We start from the raw sequence: 21,946 nt of genomic DNA on the forward strand, positions 1-21,946 counted from the left end.
TTTCCTTTTCACCTCCTCCTTCCCTTCTTCCCTCCTCTGCTAATCCCACAGTTGCTGAGATTGGTGACCAGGGCCCTTATGTTTCCTTCAGGGCCCTGGCCTCCCACACCCAATCGCCTTCAGCCTCTGTCTACATACAGCACTTGCCTTGGCACCCACTGGCCTATGTCATTGTAGGCATGCACTTACCTACTTATTGAGCTGAACGCTCCCTAGCACTGCCTAAATTCAGCACTTACACCTGCTGCTCACCCACAAGCACTCCAGCACTTACCCTCCCCTCTTCTCTCTCTGCACGTGCACGCTCTGAATGCTCACAACACCTAGTAGGTCCTTCTTTACCCTCCAGTGTATTCATTGTTTTCAATCCCATGTTCCCTCAATGTTGCCCTGTGGGCGCTTTGAAACACAATTTACTTGTTGTATAAGCATCTAGCAAAGGCACAATACATATATTAAAAAAATCAAATTGGTTGCTAAAAATTGGCTTTTTTTCAATTAAAAGGTTCTAGAACATTTTAATCACATGAATAGTGAAATTCCTTCTGTTGTTTAAAAAAAAAATCACATGTTCTTTGTAAGCCAATACAAAGTATTTTAACAATGGCAAACAACTGTCATTACACCTGTACCTATTGGGTGTAATGACACACACATTTTAAACATAGTTATTGTTACATTATCTTCCTCTTTCTGCAAAACCCAAGGCTTTGGAAATAACCTGAAGTGTTCGATGGGCAAATCCACTTTAACAAAGCCTTTAATTGAAGTTTCCATTAGTTTATTAAATGCAGAGTATACGTTTTCCGTAAGATTATAGTTTTGTAGTAATGCTCTCAATTTTATTTACTTAAACAAAATTAGGCACTGTGAATTGTACATAAATGTAACTGTATTTCTTATTAACAAATTCATAAGTCTTTGTATTTTACATTACTGTTTAACATAAAAGGTGTTCATTCTCATTAGATCACTTAAAAATAAATAAAACATTTAAACATGTATTTTTATGAACAAATATGAAATGTATGAGTATGGTTTACAAACTATGTATTGTACATACAATTAATGTATGTATCACTGAAATGTTTATGTACATAAAATTAGATGTTCGTATTTCTGCTAAGGGATCTACATACTTACAATACACAACAATTGAGTTTACCATTTAATATAAGCGCAATAAACATATGCTTATTTAATTTTTATAACAAAAGCACCATTCTAAAAAGTAAATGATCTAAAGTTAATACTTAAGCTACCACATTAGTACTTCAAGTTTACTAGTATGTTATTATTTCTTTGTGTAAATAAAAGACACTCGTTCATTAATAATTGTTCATAAAAATGTAATAATGCTTATGTCTATGTTATGTTAAGTACAGTTCTAAAGTGCAACGTACACCCGAAGGCATCTTGACGCTACAAACCCTTCAGCCCCAGACCAGGACAGCAGAGAGAGGGGACACATCTAAAACAGATGAATCTTTAATAGGTGGCGAAAGGATAGATGAGGCGTCACAGCCCGCAGAGCATGCAGAGGGAGTTCCAGACTTTCGCAGCAGCCACAGAGAAGGCTTGTCCTCCTACACAAGAGTGCTTTACAGAAGGGATCCGAATTGTCAAAGACGATTGGGAGCTCAGTGCCCTAGCAGGAATATAGGGACAGAATTTGACTTGAATGTATTCAACTCTGTGCACAATACATAGAGACTTGAATAGAACACGTTTCTCAACCGGGAGCCAGTGTAATTGGTGTAGGAGTGGGGTCATACGAGAGCCAAATGGAGGATGAAGACTCACCCTGGCAGCCATGTTTTGTAACAACTTAAGGTGGCGAAGCAAATAAGCTCGCTGTGCCAGGTAGAGGGAATTGCAGTAGTCAATACTACTAACAACTAGAGATGAGACCACTGGGGCATGAAAGCAGGTGGAAATAAAAGGAAGAACCTTGCGAAGAGTCCGCAGCTTTAAGTAACCAGATTGAAAAAGAGTGGACACCTGGTCCTTCATCGACAGAGAAGCTGAGATTTTTACACCTAGATCCTTCACCACGGCAACTGGAGAAGGGCAAGGCCCAAGAGTGGAAGGTCAAAAATCAGGTGTCCAGTAGAGGGAAGGATCAGAACATCCTACAACTAGCACCTCTGCTTTCTCAGCATTAAGCTTCAGCCAGTTGTCGGCCATAAACCCCCCACAGCCCCACAGCATCAAGACAGTTCCTCAGCTGTGCAGCCATCTCAGAAAAAGAGAGATCAAGCCGCAAGATAATTTCTGTATCATCGGCGTAGGAATAGCACATGAAGTCGTGGCAGAGGATGAGTCCGACAAGTGGCTGAATATAAATGTTAAACAGCTGATTCATGTCCTATCGTGAAGTGATGTTCTCATCCTTGCTTGACACTTTAAATTAACTTAGATTACGTGCTTTCCAAAAATAAAAGCTTCTATTCTGAACCCAAGGCTGTAGACAAAGTAGTCCAACATCACACCCTGCATTTTATATAGTTGCCCAAACTAGCAGTCCACTGTACACTGCATTCAGAGAGGGTTTATGCTCAGAGGAAGCAAGTTGCATGTGAATCCACTGTAAAGTATACCGTTTCCTCTAATGCGAACACTCATTGATGGCATTAGAGGAACCCAAGTGAAATGTATATTATAAACTTGTTCTCGGATGCAAACACTTCTCAATGGCGTTAGAGAGTGCACTGTATACATCAAGGTGATTTATGCCATGATCATTTGAACGTTCATATTTGGGAAAACTCTATAGTTTCTGTTTAAGAATAGTTACTCCTACTTGATTTAATGTGAATGGGTGGTGGTGTGCATTGTAAATTAGCAAGGCAAGGGTAGGCGGGTTGTTTTCCTTTCTGTAGGGAAGATGCCTCTACTCTTTTGCACGTATAAATATACCACTACCTATGTGAAATTTCCAGAACAGGATAGGATAACAAAGAATCTTCTTTGGCAATTACCAGTTTGAAGCACATTTCTGCTAAACGTCGCCGCACTTTGCTACTGTGTGATTTCCTGCTGTTATTTTTACAATGTTTCTGTGCCTTATCAATTCATAAAAACGTATTCCAATTGCAGCAGCTCAAGCTGTCTGAAAATCAACCAACATATTTTAAAAACTGCACCAAAAGCGGGTATTTCCAAATTACAGGCCTTACTTTGGCATAATTTAAATGCATAAAGACACACAGTCATGAGGATCGCATTATAAATAAGTGTCCTATTTACTGGTAGATGTGCTCAGCAAACTTACTGCTCTCTGTAAAACATAATGGTTTAAGACGTGGCCCGACCAAAAAGGCACTGGAGCTGGTTTTATTTTGACACCTCATCTGTGGCTACACAAAATAAATATTTGTTTGCCGCCAAGGGTGAAGATGACTCACTGGTGCACACAGACGGCTGTTTTATAAGTCTTTATGAGTGCTTGGCCTGGGGCTGGCAGACCACCACTATAAACTGCTGACGAACTTGGCCACATGGGGCAATGCCAACGCTGCAGCAAGCAGCCACTATCAATAACAAGCATTGGCAATGCCAATAGTTTTGGCGTTTACTGACGTTTTTTGCATTTGTAGGTACGAGGGAGGGAGGGAGGAAGGAAGGAAGGGAGGGAGGGAGCGAGGAAGGAAGGAAGGAAGGAAGGAAGGAAGGAAGGAAGGAAGGAAGGAAGGAAGGAAGGAAGGAAGGAAGGAAGGAAGGAAGGAAGGAAGGAAGGAAGGAAGGAAGGAAGGAAGGAAGGAAGGAAGGAAGGAAGGAAGGAAGGAAGGAAGGAAGGAAGGAAGGAAGGAAGGAAGGAAGGAAGGAAGGAAGGAAGGAAGGAAGGAAGGAAGGAAGGAAGGAAGGAAGGAAGGAAGGACTGACTTCTGGGTCAAATGCAACACGTGTTTCCCGCGTGCGTATCATTACTAAAATCCATGGTGGATAATGGAGCAGAAAAGTGTGCACTACAGAAAGAGCTATGCTTATTTGGAGCTGTACATTTCAGCAGAAACTTGCAAGATGGGCTGCACAACCCACTTACGAAAGGCTACCTCAAATACCTCCAGGAACCCTGCTTGAAACGGTGCACTAGGTTGCTTTTGAATCATGTAGAACATAAACAGGTGTGCCTGCAGGCGCCTGGATAAATAGGGGTAATAGTTACCACAATCAATTGTTGTAACGACTTCAAAGGGTAGTATTTCAAAAAAGTCCTATTCAAAAACGTCAGTTTACAGGTTGATAAATGCATGGACATTGAAGGCATTGAGTATATTGAAAAAACTGCAACTGGTAGATAGCCCGTATTAGACTATACAGCAACATACAAAATATTGCATGGGGTAAATGGCCTAATATAATACATTCATGTAATTAGGTGGTATTTGTGTTTTAAAAAATAGGAGGCATTTAAAACACAATATTTTTGATCATTACCACGCAATGAAACCAGTATGGCTGGATTTGCAAAGTGTTTTTAACGGGATTTCCCAATTGAAAACGCTTTTGTAAATTAACACCCATAGTCCGCTCTGGTGTGATCTGAATTTATCGCCAGGTGCTTAACCTCTCTGAGCTATCCAGCAGTTCCTGTACTCCTGCAAAATCTAAAATCTGTACTTAATTTAAATGCATTTAATGTCTTTTTTGGTTTCAGAGAAATGTACAGAGAATAAAATAAATACCCCCTCCCAGTGTGCACGTGTTATACCTTTGGCAACCGTTGAATGTACATTCACGCCACAGTCTCAAACAGGTTAAGATTCGCGGACTGTTAGCTTTATGAAAATATTATGCTGCTGCTTGCGGTTTTCTTTGCGTGATAGCTCCATGCCTGGAGAGAGTAATGAAAGCGCCTAAATGTTTAAGTGTACAGAGATATTCCCATGGAAGACACATCAACTGAAAGGTAAAAGCTACCGGCTTGTTTTCGGCATCTGATCAGGGAGGTGTGGGGGGCTTACATAAGGTTGTGAATATCCTGCACGGGGCATACACCTCGTTTAATCAAAGGGTGATTTTTCCATTTCACCATCACAATTGTACAAGTATAAAATCCAACACAAAGTGCAGTCCGTCAATGCATTACAAACCCAACTTAGTGGTGATATTTGTATTTTCAACCCAGCTGCAGAAAGAAACATATTTAGCAAATGCAATCAAATGTGAATTTCTGAGGTACATTAGTGAGACGGCTCGATAGCTCTTTCTGTTAACATGGTTGAAAGCTATCGGACATAGATTCGAACCCCAGCAGGACTAAACTCATCATTTCAACCTTCAGAGCACTTTGGGCGCTGGGCAATGGCAACCTCAGTGCTACCAACCGCCAACATGAAATCAAGCTGTTTTTCTAATATATTTTGGTGTTCCTCTGGCCGTAAAACTGCATCGAAAGGCCAAAGGCTGAAGACCAATTGGACGACATTAAAAATGCAAAATAACACGAATGAAATAATATATTGTGCTTACATCAAATGCACGCAACACCAGTATAGGTCGTGTTTTAAAATAACTTAAAATTGCAGTAGAAAAAAATAGGGAAAATATTGTGGTGTGAAATAGCCCTGGGATGTGAGCCATAAGGTCCGATATAAGGGCTACCACTTTCAAAGAAAAAGGAAAGGAAAGGTGCTAAAATGGCAAAAATATGTAGAGAGGCGAGTTGCTATTCACAAAGAAAGAGAAAGACTCATGGCAAGGATATTTCGACTAATCCACAGAACCCTCAATTGGATGCCAGCATTGTGTGCAGCAGTGGCAGTGAAGCAGACCACTTGCTTTCATGATCATTAAATAAAAGGAGTAATTTCGTTTTTCCCTTTAACTAGAAATATGCTCAGAAAAAAGTGTTTGCAAGACTTTAAAAATATGAACTTGGTTTCTGTCCATAATGAGCCCATTACAGTTGAAACCACGGTGCACAGAATCTATAATGGGATGCTGAACTGGGTTTAAAATGGAGTCTGTTCATGGGTGAAAGCAACAAAATGACATTTCGATTTTGCCTCTAAAGTGTATTGTATTGTAAAGTGAGACTCTGCAAAGCCAGATGTGCATTAAAGTCCCTAAAAGTGTAATTATGATGCCCTCATTTAACCACTGCATGCTGGGAACAACTTTGCAGTGACACTTTTACATGTTAATCCTGTGTGCCTTCCAAGAGTTCATTTTAAAGTGAAATGTAAAGTTAAAGGCAATGTACGTCTGAGTTTTGAAAGGCCCTGGGTTTCTTGCCACTATTAGTTTTTCTCTCTGCTTGTGATTTCTTCAAATGTGAAACTGCATTCCTTCCTGGGTTATCCTGGAAACCTAGAGGGGCCCGTAACTTCAAACAGGAAGGTTCCTTTAAATATACAAAGAATGGGAGGCTCTGAGATCAAATCCACAGGCTGGATAAGATTAAGACAGGCCTGCTCCCCAGCTATATGGCCACAGGTCACACAAGCCGCAATAAAACATGCATTAGCTGGTCATTAGCCCTTGGAATGAGCAGGCTAACCTAAACACAGATCTCTGCTGATGTCATGTATTCCAGGAAGGTGGGGGCCAGGGTCCAGGAGTGGTTTGACTGACCATTGTGTAAAATGGGAGAAATGGTTTTCATTGTGTAAAATTGATAATATTTGGCACACAGTAGCCATTGGAGGATTTCCTAAAAAGTGAAAGTTAGCTACTTCCCACCACATAAAAACAATTTTTGTGGGAGCAACATACCAAAAGTTATTAATGAAAATGTAATGTGGCCCTCCTTGTGAATTTGAGAATTATAACAAGTTGATTCATATGTCGCCCACCAGGGCCACATTTTTCACAGATGTAATTATGGAGTAAATGAAGAAAAACTGTATCTTTGCACAGGAATGACACACAGACACCTGACGAGGCCTATGTGATTCACTGAAAAATATAGTGTTAAAAAAGGCATTCATATTTGTCAAAACATGGAGATTAAGGGCACTTGTTATGCAGGGCGATTGCTATGTCCCTGAATCAGACCAAGCCCCCCTGTCAAAGTGAGATGATGAAGTGGTCTCCTCCCCTGGTGTCCCAAAGCACTGCCACATTTTCTATACATGTCAGCACACAGGTGGCTGTGAGGTATTGAACATTAACCAATCCCTTCTGAGGGAATTATGACACATTCGTGATGTAATTTTCCCTATAACTATGTAAGCCTGCCTCAGATCAGGACTCTTTCCACTTACCCCTGAGGTGATCTACTGCAAAAATCTGGAGGAACATTCCAGCAGTAGCAGTGATAGGCCTAGCTTGCAGAGGATCCAGGAGATTAGATATTGTTTTGGGACCCCTTGGAGGACTCAGCAGAGACCTTGACTGTCCCCCTTATGTTGTCCCAGCAGTGTCATGATGCCCTCTGATGTCCAGCACAGACCTCTCCTGTACAAGCCATTTATTCTTTCAACATTGCCCAAGAGATTTCCCAATGGAAATATCCCCTCCCCTATTTGCCTGTGTATGTTAGCAATTCCCCATTGAAAAGACATTTGCCTCTTGAAGAATCCTTTGTTTGCCTTTTTATTTCAGTCGTTGTCCCATTGAAGAATACCCATGTGCCTCTGTGTAGATGTAGTGTATTTGTCAAAATAAATCAATTAATTCCCCTATGGAATCCACAGGATCTGTATTGGTGGAATTTGAAACCAACAATCTTTTCACAGTCTTTGGTGAACCAGTATAGTCTTAAAGATTTGCAAAAGAATTGACTTCAAAAAGCCGTTTCCATGTGTGTCCCATTGTGAGGCAAAACAAAATAGTTCCCATTTTCCCATTCTGTCCCTATCTCCCCATTGCAAGGCAAAACAAAATGGTTCCCACTTTCCAATTCTGTCCCTACTTCCCCATGCTAAGGTGAAAACGAATTCCCATTTGCATTTTTCTTTCCCCATTGAAATTGTGCTAAACTTCCAAGTTCGGTTTTACCTATCCTGTTCTGGGCATAAACCTAAAAACCTGTGTGTTACTGCCAGGGGTGGTAAAACAAATGTTCTCCTTGCATCTCTGTCTGCTCTCTATTGTTTTTGTGATCAAGTCTTTCAAAATTTGATTTTCCCATTGTGTGCTGACTGATAATCTATAAAGCCCTGCCTGTCTTTTAAGTGTAAGCAGAACGAATGCTCTTCCCTTCAGTTCTTTGCAATAGCAATTGTGATAAATAATTTAAAAACCCATTCATTCCTTGTGCTGTAAAAACACATTTTCTCCTTCTTTGCCTGCTCCCCATATTGTTTCTGTGAACCATATCCAAAACCCGATTTTCCCTTGTGTTCCCACTCCTTTCCACTGCTTTCCATCCAAAAGCGGCTAGCCTAGTGGATGTTTGGGAGGAGGGGTGAGGGTTGCTGGGACCAACGTATCATTCTATGTCCATGCACTTTCCTGTTTGTTTGCTTTCATTTTCTTGGTGTGTTTTGAAATGTTCTCTGATTGCAGTGGTGGGAGAAATAAAAGGACATTCTTGTCACTGTGTATTTTCAGTTATATCAGTGTGCTGCCGGCCCAAAAAGGATATTTTGTCTTTGTGTTGCCACACCATTGGTGGCTAATGTAAGCTGTTTATTCTAATTTGACATTGAATAATACATTAATAAATATGTTATTGATACATACCGGCCTGGTTCCTAGTCCATTGTGACACAGGGTGTTTGACGAGGTTGACTGCGAGACGGGTTGGAGGCCTTCTTAAAAAGAATCCGAAGTATAAAAATCAAAGCTTTTTTATTGTATGCCACATTCATTGTAGGGGAAGGAGATCCCTGGTTTGCGTGTGCCATGTAAAAAACTGCAACAATATTAATCATTTGTTTTCACGGAGAACACACATTTTATACAGCATGTACTCTGTTCATTCGATGAAGAGCCTTATAAGACGTATAAGAAACAGGGGTAAAATGATCATCGTTGGAATTCCCGCAAATTAACTATCTGTATTTAAAATAAATCACAAGGTTGGTGAAAATGTCTTTTTTCAGATTAGACAGTGTTGTTTACCGCCGGCTGCCACATTAATCAGTTTGCAATTTAACCAAAGTAAACTTTGCTGTGTGTGTATTCACATGTTCTTCTGCTGGTGCCCAGTACTTGGAGGTGCAGGGTGAGGGAGCATTGTGCCCTGTTCATGGGGGCTGTGGTACACCAGGTGATCAGGTAGTTAAGAGCAGCAGCAGTAACCTCAGCTGCTCCGCCCTCCCCCTCCCGCAATATACAATGCAAAGAGAAGTGTGCTCTGAACCCCATTTGCATTTTCTGTGCTCCAAAAGAAATAGAAAATATTTGATTTGACACATTTCATCCTACTACAGATGAGGGTTAAGTGCACATTTTGGTAAAGTGACGCCATCTATGGCATACAAGTACAAGCAAATCACAACTCTTCCATTCTGCTAACTGGGTTTTTTTTTTCTTCTTTCATTCATAAATTTGCTCATTCTCTCTCTCTCTCTCTCTCTCTCTCTCTCTCTCTCTCTCTCTCTCTCTCTCTCTCTCTCTCTCTCTCTCTCTCTCTCTCTCTCTCTCTCTCTCTCTCTCTCTCTCTCTCTCTCTCTCTGTCTCTCACTTGCAGCAAGGTTGTGGCTGAGGAAAAGGCTTTGATGCTTGTTAGCAAGTCTGCTGAAGCCTGCCACACTGACTGGCACTGACCGTACTAACTGATTCTTGTTTTTCCATTGACTTTTGATGAGGTTTTCCACATTGCTTTCCACTCAACATTCTTCCGACGGCTGCCAGTCAGAGGGTGTAGTGCAGCCCTTGATAATGTATTGAAAGCACTTCTTTTACTGAAGTTGTTCATGTGTGAAAGAAAGTGGCACCTTCTACGAAAAAATGACATACTGCAGACCCAATGAAACATTGTGACATCACTAACATAATGCACACTAGACCAAGCCCACCAATCAGTACATGGGCATTTTTAGAGCCATTTTAGAACAAAACATAACTATAACAGTAAGTTGTTTATGTTAGTACAAAATACATTAAAATATATAATATAAATTAAAAGCTGCAGGAAATATTTTTTAAAGCATCAATCAAGTCAAAGAACTTTTTATTAACATTAACACATGGCGTCTGCCATTTTGTTAGTGAAAATGGCTGACACATTCACCACACAATACAAATGCAGGCAACAAACGCAAAAAGGGGTGTGGTTTAGTGTTAGATGGGTGGGAATGGGATATGATATGATATATTTTATTTATACCGCGCCCATACACAGGTTTTTCAGAGCGCAATGAGGCAAAGGGAGGGGGAGCAGGGGCGAAAAAACTAAAACAGAACGATCTTACTAGGCCCAATGACATTGAGACCGCGCAAGTGCATGGGAAGGGAAAGGGGGAAAGTGCAAAGGAAAAAGGGAGGGGGCAAAGAAGTGCAAGGCATATGAAAAATATAAGTTAGTGGATAAAATAAGTGAATAAATAAGGTGGTAAGAGCAGTGATTGGTGCAGCCAGTGAAGGGAGAAGTGCAGGGCAAGTCAGATAGGGTAATATCTGATAAGTGCAGGAGAGGAGTGGGGGGATCTGTAAGGGTACAGATAACAGGTCCCAGTGCAAAGGTGGCCAAGAGGCAGTGCCGGAGGATGTCCGGGAGGGCAGGTAGCTGAGTCAAGGGGGCCCCGTTGGCAGGTGAGGCAATGCTGGAGAGAAGGCAGATCAACAGGGGAGGAGAGTGGCAAAGGCAGATGCGAAGAGGAAGGTCTTAAGGAGCTTCCGAAACCGTAGATGGTTTTCCTCCAGTTTCAGGGTGGCAGGGAGGCCGTTCCAAAGGGAGGCTCCGGCCAAGGACAGAGATCTGCCACCTACAAGTTTCTTAGAAAAGCGGCTGACCCTGAGGGAGTTAGAGGTAGAGGAGCGAAGGGCTCGAGAAGGGAGGTATTTACGGAGGGATAGTTGAAGGTATTTTGGACCCAGACCCCGGAAAGCCTTGTGGACAATGCAAAGGGTTTTAAATGTAATTCTTGCATCCAAAATCACATAGATTTCACTCTTAGAGATGGGGGTTACATGGGTGAGACCAACAGCCAAACAACACACATCCAACCTCATATGTCATCTGCATTGAAAAAGACTAGAGAGCCCCATTCAAAGCCCCTATTTGAAGATCTTATGTTAAAGCTCATATTTTAATGACACCTGTTTTGGCTTAAAGGTAGCACATTCAGCGCCACCTAATAGCAAAAACTAATGACAAGAAACCATCAAGACCTATATCTGTTATGCCTGTATGTATATATAAACATCCCTGCCTTGAAAATTGAATATATTTAAATGGGCAGTGCCTCTAACAGAGGAAAAGAGGAAGACCACTCAGTCAGGCTATGTCATAGTAGCTGTGAAATGACAGAGGAGACGTTCGGAAGCTGCATATAATACATGGCAGCCTGCTATCCTGATATAAAAGCATGTAAATAAGTTTCTTAATAAGATGCTAGTTGTGACATCACCACTGACCTGCAATAAGAAAATTGCATTGCTGTTGCTCTATAATCAGTTATTAGAGGTGGTTGTGACATCACAGTGCCTGGTGCTGGAGCCAGTACAGAGCAGAATTCCAGCTGCTACTGCAGTACTTAAGCCATCATTTATGATTTATAATTGTTTATTTATAACGCGGTTAATACCCAGAGGTTTTTAAGCACAGACCCGGGGATTAAAGTTCTGTTGCTCTGTGTTGTCTTGCTTCCAAGGCAAGTGCGTTGCCCCTGAGCTATCCTCCCGAGATAAGCTCCCATGACAAGCTTTTCAGGTTCCCTATTCTAAATTAGCTTTCTGCGACACCTTACAGCCATTAATTGAAAAGGAACTCTTTAACTCTTTAAGCTGCACAGTATTATTTTTTTAATCCTGAGACTGCGTTGATTATATCTCTCAACAACTGGAAGACCTCTTACATTGGGTGAAACACGAGGCCAGGTATTAAAAGGGAGGATAAGGTGTGGACATGTATTATAAGAACTAAAACACCCTCTACCATATGTGAAAAGGATGTTGCAAGTCACTGCTGTGTTACGTGACATTGTGAAGGCCTTCAGGATTGTTCCTCTAATTGGTTACAGACCTCCTCAGTGACTTGCCATATCCTTATAATATACAAAATGGGGGTATTTTATCCCATATATACTTTCTTTAAAATACAATGCAAAGTTTTTTGGGATAACTAAATTCTGGCCAATGTGTGTGGGAGAGACAATTGCCTTTCATAAAACTATGTTTTTCAGTGATCATACTGGAAGAGGGAGGTAAAATCCACACTGTACAATCAATGAAGAATCGATATCACAGATTCATGTGAATATTTTGGTAGTGGTCAAAAATGGCCGTATTTGCAAAAAACTGTTGCCTGATTATGTGACTGGCAGCACTAACACATCTGTTATTAAATACAAATACTGCATTTGATTTTTTTTTTTTGATTTAGTTGAATATCAACTTTACAAATATATAAAATATTCATCATTGTTACAATATAATCAATTAATTTACATCATTCAAGTTACACAATAAAAAGAAAAAGTAAAAGTAAAAGCACATAATGGATAAAACTTAAGAGAGGAAACTTATCTTCCAAAGACGTCAAATGTTATCAGCACAGTTACATTTTTCCTTATCGCATGACCATTGTGTTATTTCTTTTGATCAAATGGAAATGCAGCATCAAGTATGTTACTGGTTGCAATTCTAACCGAGATCTTTTTAGTACTGAAAATTTTGTATTAAGCTTATGTTGCATGCATTTGATCAATTTGATTTGGTTTTCCACAAAAGCTTCACATTCTGTGACAATATGACAAAGAGTTTCTATATGAGATACATTCTTACAGAATCGACAATAGATTAGAAGAGGGTTAGTGGAAAAAGATCTAAACAAAATCTCATTTACCGGCCATAGGTTCAATCGAAATCTTAGAATTTTCTGTCTGAGGACAGCAGACGGGCATTTCTCAAGATAATCAGCCATCAAGCGAAATCTCTTATGACCAAAGACAGTCCTATCAAAATCTTTCAGCTTCATGCATTGATCTTGAGTGAGTATCCAATCGAACTGATATAATTTGCTCTTAGCTCTAGACGGATTTGTGAGCAATAATTCAATTGAGATTTCTGCATTGGCAAGTGCATTTAATACATAATTTCGCCATTTGGATGGAAATAGCTGATTTGAAGTCAATAAGTGGTTCGCTAGGATGGCTAGACTATTTTTGTTAGATATACCCAGCATACATTTTCTCAACAGTGTGCACATTTTCCGAGTAATTTGCGAATGTATAGACAAAAGCCCTAATTCAAACCTTAATAGCATAGTAGGAGTGCTTTTTCGAAGATTAAGCACAGATTTCCAAAATTTAGCCTCTATTCGGTTCCAAAATAGTGGGGTATTGGGCAGCATGGATTCCATTCCATAAGTAATCACAGGTATGACCTTTTGTTGGTAGTAGGACATAATTGGATTACATGTAAATTTACAATATTTCGCCAAGATTATTTTTGCTTGTCATGTTAACATAGTAAGTTTTGAAGATATTATTATTTCAATCGATTTATTCGAATTTAAGTTGTTAAACATCATCCCCAAATATTTGTTCTCTGAGACTATCTGTAGCTTTGACCCAGAAATTGACCACTAATGCTTGTTTGAGAAGGAGGATTTTGGTTTGTTCAATATCATTATTTGTGTTTTGTCTTCATTCACTGTTAAATTATTGGCACATACATAGCGCTCCAGTGTATCAAGGAGAGTTTGTAGACCTGCTGGAGTTTGTGATTTTAAAACCAAATCGTCTGCGTATAGCAGCCAAGATATAATTTGGTTTTCTATCTTTGGAGAGTCTGAAACAGCTAGAGCCAAGTCAACTGCAATGTCCAACAGAAAAAGATTAAACAATGTTGAAGCAAGAATACAGCCTTGCTTCAAGCCTCTAGCGGTGGGTATTGTCCTAGATAAGAGGCCTTCCATATTCAGCTTTATTTGTATGGACGTTTTTGTGTGCAAAAGATTCACCAATTTTATCAAAGACTCAGGGCATTTGTATTTCATACATTTTTTATGAGAAGATTTCTGTCAACAGAATCAAATGCCATGTGAAAGTCCACAAAAGCCATGTATATGGGTTGTTTCCGTGTGGTGCATGAGGATTTGATAATGTTAAGTAATGTGAGGTTGATAGAGGTACCTAAACCTGAAACGAAACCCGTTTGAAACGGGTCTCTGCACTGATGCTCCAACGACCAAGCATTTAAATCACGTAGAATTAATCTGCAAAAATGTTTTCCTGGCACATCTAAGAGTGCAATAGGCCGATAGCTCAAAGGATTTTGTCGATCGCCCTTTTTGTATAATGGCACAATAATTGAATGAATCCAGGATTTAGGCAGCTCTTGGTTATATATGATCAGTTTGAATAAAGTGTGCAAAATTGGTACCCATAGGTCAACATTATTTTTCAATGTTACATTTGAAAGTCCATCGGGACACGGGGCTCTAGACATGCTAGCCTTGTTAATATAAAGACGAATGTCATCTTTGTCACATTGTAGATCGAAAACGGTAGGCATAGGGCTTACAACATCCTGTTGAACAGGAGAAGCATAAATGGCAGAGAAGTGGTCTATCCAGTTATTTTCTTTGACTCCATTTTAGCTCTGATGTTAATGGTGGAGCCTTGTTGGTTGCATTAAGCAACTGCCAGATCTGAGCAGTGTTCTTATTTTGAATATGCATTATCATGCTCTCACCCTCTTTTTGTTGTAAAAATCGTCTGTTTTCAATCATCCAATTTTTATAAGCTGTTTTAAAGGATTTCAAGGCTGCATCTCTAAAAGCCGCAGGTACCAAACAGGCTTGATGTTTCTGCTTCCTAAATAATGCTTTCCTAATGCTAACAGTGTTATCATTAAAGCGAGGTGTTTTTTATTTTGCGTTCTGACATGTAGCATACAACTGCATTAAATCAAAGGGCGCTACATAGTCCTCATCTGTATCACTCATACCCGTCTGATCAAATCTTTTCAGGTGATCTCTATATTTAACAAAGGATTTTTCCGACCATTTTAATCAGTTATGGGAGTTATTTGTATTCACCACACCTTGGAACCATTGTCTTTGTGGACAAATGGGGGATGATATGACCAGTTTGAAAGTTAGCGGTTTGTGATCGCTATATTCAGATGATATTACTGCAAATTCTAAAGTGTGATCAAGCAGGTTTCTGGTGACAAAAATGTAATCAATAATCGCACTCTGGTTGCGGCTGGCCCAAGTTGGTTTTGGGGGAGAATCATCCACACTAGTTCCATTCAACATTACCAGATTCCAAGCCTTGGCAAAAGTGTTACATGATTTAACTCGGTCCTGGTTTCCTGATACGGGCTTATTTACAAGATGGATGTTCAGATCACCTGCAATAATGACATAAATGATGCCACTTTCCAACATGATATGCTCCATTGAGGATGTCAGATTTTTAAAAAATAGGTTAGTCGATATGCCCACAGGGTTCCAATATATGTTAATACATGCTATTTTGATGTGATTAATAACAAAAAAGGAGCATTGTATAAAAGGATTAACAGAGGGCAAGGAATGCAGATGCAAGTTAGATGTAGATTTAGAGGCAGTTAGCAATCCTGACATTGGTCTACCCTTGGTTGCATGTATAGCAGGTACCAGATTAATATCATAGTTGTTCCAAACCGGAGAACTAGTCAGCCAGGTTTCTTGGAGGAGAATAAGATCGTAATTTCCCAGAAAAGAACGAGGGTTATTAATAAAATGGCTAAAACCTCGGGTATTCCAACTGATTACTGTTAAGCTCACTTTGTCAGTAACAGAATCTAGTTACACTCTGGTGGTGTGATTAAATTCTTTGTGTTATGGGACATTTTGTCTAGGAATGTAAGAGACAGGATTCCACAGATTCTTAAAACAAGATTTTAAAGGACTTTTACCATTATAATTGGATGTAACCAAGAATCCCAAGTTAAACAAGGCAACCTCTGCAGCGCAAATGATATTATGTATTATTAAGGAGCGAGTCCATATTAGAGCTGAACCCAAATTATTTTAGTTGGGGAATTCAATCTGATCTAAGTCCTCTGATCGAATTTCTTGTAGCTCAAAAGTATCCGAGAACATTTTTAATATACTCTGACGATTCATAATGTACACAGGAGAGACTTCAGGACGACATGATAACGACATAGAATATCTCGTTTCTGGCATGGAACTTGTTTTTTTGCTAGGGGGTAATGGACGCTTTTGAGATGACCCCGGCATAGTGCTAGAATCCTGTCTATACATTGTTTGAGATTTTTGGCCTTTGCGTTCTACTGGATTACCTGATTGGGACATTGAGCCATGTCTCTCATTCAGTTGCCATAACTGAGCAATTGAGTCTCTTATCTCCTGAAGTTCATTTGGGGAAGAATGTGCATAGTTCGTGTTCTTGGACAAGGTGCAATCTGTTGCCTGAAACTCCAATTCTGCAAATGATACTTTTTTAGACAGGAGACTCTTATTCTCATTAGGGATCATTGACAGTGCAGTTGAGATTGGGAGAACAGAAGTGCGTTTAGCAGGTCCATTTGTAATGATAGGAATGGCAGGGGGACCAAATGTGCGCTGTTCTAAGTACAAATCAATTTCTCGCCTTAATGCTGTTCTCGCATCAGTAGGGTTTTTGAGAGACCCATTTTGTATTTTAGAGGTGGAACTGGCGAGAACAGTTTGGGAGGGACGCGATGGATTCTCAGTGATTGTTGATTGGGATGTCTGCTGGGTTACTGCTAATTTAATCAGTTCATCTAATGGAGGATGGTCAATAATTTTTCTGGGGAAAACACTTGATTCAATGAACTTGTTTTTCTTTAAATTTACCAGCGCTGTATATTTTTTTGTTATATTATTGGATACAGCAAGAGTTCTGCTATTTGCACGCGTTAAGTTGTTAATAAACTGTTTTGTGGCAGAGGTTGCAACTAGTTTCGCAGTTTTCACATTTTTCATTTTCTTTTGCGCCTGGGTTTTTCTGGGGTTTAAATTCTTTGGGACCGAGATGTTGGAGGTCCTTACATCAAAAACAGGGTATGGGGATTTCAAATCATGAGAGCCACTCATAGGATTATTAGGGTGACTCGAGTGTTGTGTGTCAAGTGGAATAGATGTTGAATCAGATGCTACACATTTTTCTCTAATTATTCCTTTAACATAAGGCAATGATGTTTTCAATGTCGCAGTTTTCAAAGGCATGATATTTTCACAAGCAATAGAATCCGAAACAGTTATAACAGAATGGCACTCAGTAATTTTGGTTGTTTGTGTGTCACCATCAGTATGAACTTTCATAGCATTTAAAGGACCTTTCCGTTTCTCAACCAGCATCTGAGAACACTCTTTGGATGCTTTAATTGCCCTGTCTAGTTTCTCATTTAGACTATTCTGTAAAAGATCAAACGCTGTGGTCATAATTAACTGATCATTTCTCATAATGATGACATTTTCAGAAAGATCTTTCAAGTTATTATCAACAGATTCAAATAATTTGGCAAGTGCCATTAAGGCAATGTTCATTACCTCTAAGGTCAAATGTGAGGTCTTTGAGGGCTCAATATTTTTTGCCGACATTGGCAAGTCCCCAATGGATCTCCGAGGTGTAGGTGCTCTATAGGATGCGTCTATTCCTGATATGTTGCAGCCAGATTGCCGGAACAAATCAGGAGATTGAGAGAGATTCGCATCCTCTGAGCTAGCCAAAGAACAGGATTTTTTAGAGTCTAATTCAATCACAGCTTCTTGGCTAGAGTTGGATGAGTTCAAAATTACTTGAGCCGGAGCTCCGTAAGGGAAGTATTAGTGCCATCAGAATTAGGCTGTACTTCCACCTGTGTACTGTCCTTGGAACCTGCTGGACCGTTGGTAGACGGATTAGACTGTCCTTCCACCTGTATACTGTCCTTGGAACCTGCTGGACCGTGGGTAGACATTCCCACGTTGGAATTTGTGTCAAGTGAGCCAATATTTGGAACTGGTAAAGGAGCTGTTGAAACATCTTTCATGGACGGCAGAGACACAGCAACATTACCAAAACCATATTTGCGAATATCAATGTTATCTTGCACTCCCCCTTTTTTCTTATTGTTTGTTGTTTTACGTCGGGGAGTTCGCAAAATTGGAGTTGAGCAGACGTTCGTGGCTGCCTTAGTTGCTGGCTGCTCTTCATATATTTGTTGAGATTCCGACATAATTTGCTGCCGAATGTTTACCGGCATTGCAGTTGTTAAACGATAGATGCCGTTCGAAGCCATAAGTCACGCAAAGGGATTTCTCCTAAGTTCTAGCCAAACAAACAATGTGTGCTGGTCACTCAAGCTGTAGCAATTGAGTTAACATATAATGATAAGAGCAGTGAAATAGAGCACCTCCGGAGCCCCGGGAGCCGCGGCAAAGCGGGACTCATCGGGACTCTTCGGGTGCGTGAGGGCGAAGCGCGCGCAGGTGTTGCTTTATGCACATGCCCACTGGATGTTACAGAATGCCTTGAGGGGAAAAGTAGTCCACGGCAACAGTCCTTTTCTTTTGGGAAGCACAGAGAAAAAGTCGAGACGTCCGGGCAAAGCGGGACTCACCGGGACTCTTCCCTAGACCTTACCCTAGACCTTCGGGCAGACAGTGTTGCTGAGGCTTACCTTAGTCTCAGGAACGGGATCAAAGAGGGGATACCTCCTCAGTCTCCCGTTCACGCCGTCAGCGCCAAACAGCCGCACAACAGCCGACGCCCTCTACCCCTACCGGGCTCAACGCCGCGAGGGTGATTGCAGGTGGGTTTTAAAGGCTGATCTGGTCATGTGATGCTTCACCAAGCTCCGCCCCCTCCTGGGAACGAAGCTGCGGGCGGTAAAGGTCCTGAGTGACTCGAGGTGCTGGGAATCACTTTAGGTCCAATTTTTACAAAAACGAAGTGTCCTTGACTGCAAACGCATACTGCATTTGATTATTACTGCTGTATTATGAGGTCAGATACCTCATATTTCAGCGCCAATTCTTTCCTCTACCCAAGAGCTGGAGGTAAAATGAAACAAAATCGTCAAATGGGCTGGGAGAATATCTCAGGGGCAACGTGTTTGTCTTTCCGTCCCGCTTCAATGCGTTATAAAAGATTAATTGAGAACTTATTTTAAATGTGTTTTATATACAAGAGCTTCACCTCATTGCAGCAATAATGTTTTTATGTGGATGCAATGAAAAGGTCATTTGACAAGGTGACGGCCCGTTTCCATATAATGTACCAACCAGTCAGAAATGACTGTTTCGTGCATTTCTATGACATGTAGAGTAGGGAAAGTTATGTGTACCTTAACAATAATCATCATAACATTTCATTTGGTTCCTATAAACTTTCTAACTAGTGTTGTTTAAACAAATCGTAAATTTGAGAAATGTATTCTGTAAATTGCCTCTGATAATGCACTGCAAACTTATCTGTTTTGTATTTGTATTTTAACACTTTTATGGTCTGTTAATCGAAATAAAGTTAAACAGACTGAGTAGTTTAAGTGTAACTGTAAACAGTTCATTTGCAGCCTCAAAATAAGGGTTGAAATGGATGAAAAGGAAAGGCAAAAATAAAGCATGGTTCCTAAATCCTCATCCATTTCTTCAACTCGCTGGATTTTTCATAACAATGTAAATTCCCAGGAATACCACATGTAGTGACGTTAATTACTGCTGACAGTATTTCCATTCAAAAATCTGCCTAACAAATCCTAAGGTTGTTTGTGGCACTTGATTGGCTCACGTGAACTCCTGCGCACATATTATCAACAGGGCCACCATGCTTTTTGATTTGAATCAGTGATTCTTTAAAGGTACAAACTGAAAACACAAGAGGCAGAATTGAAATGGAGACACATCCTCCACTGCCGACCATATATGTTCTAGGGAGCATGTAAGGCTGCATTACGGTATTTTGAGGTGCCAGGAGCAGTACATGTTTGAGCTCACCCCCATATATGTCAGAGAAACATAAAAGAATGGCCACACACAACTGCACAGGTGACAGACATAAAAACAGGGTGGTCCAGCATAGCAGCAAAAGTAGACATTTTGCTGCTGGGACTCAGGGCTAGAGGGGAGGTCTGTGAGCAACGCAGCAGCATCATGCAAGGGGTTATTCGTGTTTGTGCCTCAAGGTGAATTAAAGGTGCACCCTACAACTTATCAAGTTAATTGGGAATTTTCGAGAATTGCCAGAAGGGGGTTATACAGGTGGCTGCGTCCACCACAATTATAGTGGAGGAGGACTGTTCACAACCCCCAAACTACTGCTCTGTCCCTTGTAACCTCTGGGCAAACATAGGCCAGATTAAAAGGAGGCAGGGGTTGAGGGCTTAATGAAGTCTAACTTCACAGGGGGCTTCACAGCTGTGTGTAAATCTGCAAGTATCAGGGTGGGACACAGCACCAACCATTACTGTAGGAAATGAGTGGGCTGCCGCTGCACTGAGGCCCATCACTGGCCTTTTGCCAGTGTTTGTTTGGAATGGGCTGTCTGGGGGCTGTGAACACTCACCTCTTCCTCAACGCTTCCCTACATGTGTTTTATTCATGCAGTGCTGTCTTTGCCCCCAGTGGATCATGTGGAACTGCTCAGGAACTTGCATTCTTCTCCTGCATGTAGCTAGCTGAAGGCCCCCCTAAAACGGGAGAGAGAAGTGGTGGTGCCAACACCAGTGAGTTGGCCACACTCTAGCCTCTCAAAAAGCATCAGTAGGAGAAGTAGCTCTGGAGTTGCGTGGTGAGTACAGTAGTGCCTGCTGCCCTCTGGTTAGACCCTGCACATTGTGAGGTCTGATCTGAAGAAAATGAGCAATGCTTGCTTGCATAAACGACTCAACAGAATCCTACCATGCAGTTACTGGCTATGTGGCATTGTCCTCAGCTATCACTGGGAATGTGAAAGTTGTTATACATGCCAATGGGAGAGTAAAAGTAGCCTTATCACAAACAGACCGCCAATGTTTAAATTGATCAGAAATGTTATGGGAAATGATAAACTGGCCATTCCTGACATACCTGAGCTAGAAGCTAACTTCACAGACTTCCCCCACCACAGGGAATGCCTGGGTCCACCTATAATTTATTTAACAACTCCACTATGAAATGGTGGACACTCATGCCCCCCTAAAAACAGCCAAATAATCTGCCCTTTGGCACACCCCTGAGCTTGCCCGCAACAAATGCTCAATAAGAGCCCTACAGAAATGGTGGCACAAAAAACGTAACCCTGGAGATATCACCAACCACAAATCCTTCCGTTCCAACTGTACGATTGTCATTACCGAAGCCAAAGCTTCTTACTACTCCACCACAATTGTGTCTGCCTCAAATGGGTGCAAAGTCCTCTTTGAAGTAGTAAAATATTGTACCAAGCTGCCACCTGCCCCGAGGTGCAAACAACGCAGTTAAAATGGGATATCAACAAATATTTTAATGAGAAAATAGACAAAATCCAAGAGATCATGAAATCAAACTTCCACATCATTAGACCCCGCATCTCAGTTCGCACACTACCCCTCTAAATCTAATTCTCTCCACTCTCTCACCCAGACCTCCTACAATCTATAGCCTCTGTCAAACCTACTTCATACTATGACAATATCATCCCAGCTTCCATCTTTTAGAAATTCATCGGTACAGCATCCAACGTACTCCTCAGCATCATTAATCCTTCCATCACCAAAGGGTAATTCCTGGACATCCTCAAGACTGGTCTCCTACAGCCTCCTTTGAAAAAAAATGTAGATGCAACTACCATACCAATATGAACCTCCCGTTTATTAGCAAAATCTTGGAAAAAGTAGCCTCAACACAACTACTCACCAGAATCGACCAACTACATCTCCTACATGATTATCAGTTGGGGTTCCG

This window comes from Ambystoma mexicanum, chromosome 3p (genome assembly GCF_040938575.1).
Source record: "Ambystoma mexicanum isolate Mex_15411 chromosome 3p, UKY_AmexF1_1, whole genome shotgun sequence".
Classification (NCBI taxonomy): Eukaryota; Metazoa; Chordata; class Amphibia; order Caudata; family Ambystomatidae; genus Ambystoma; species Ambystoma mexicanum.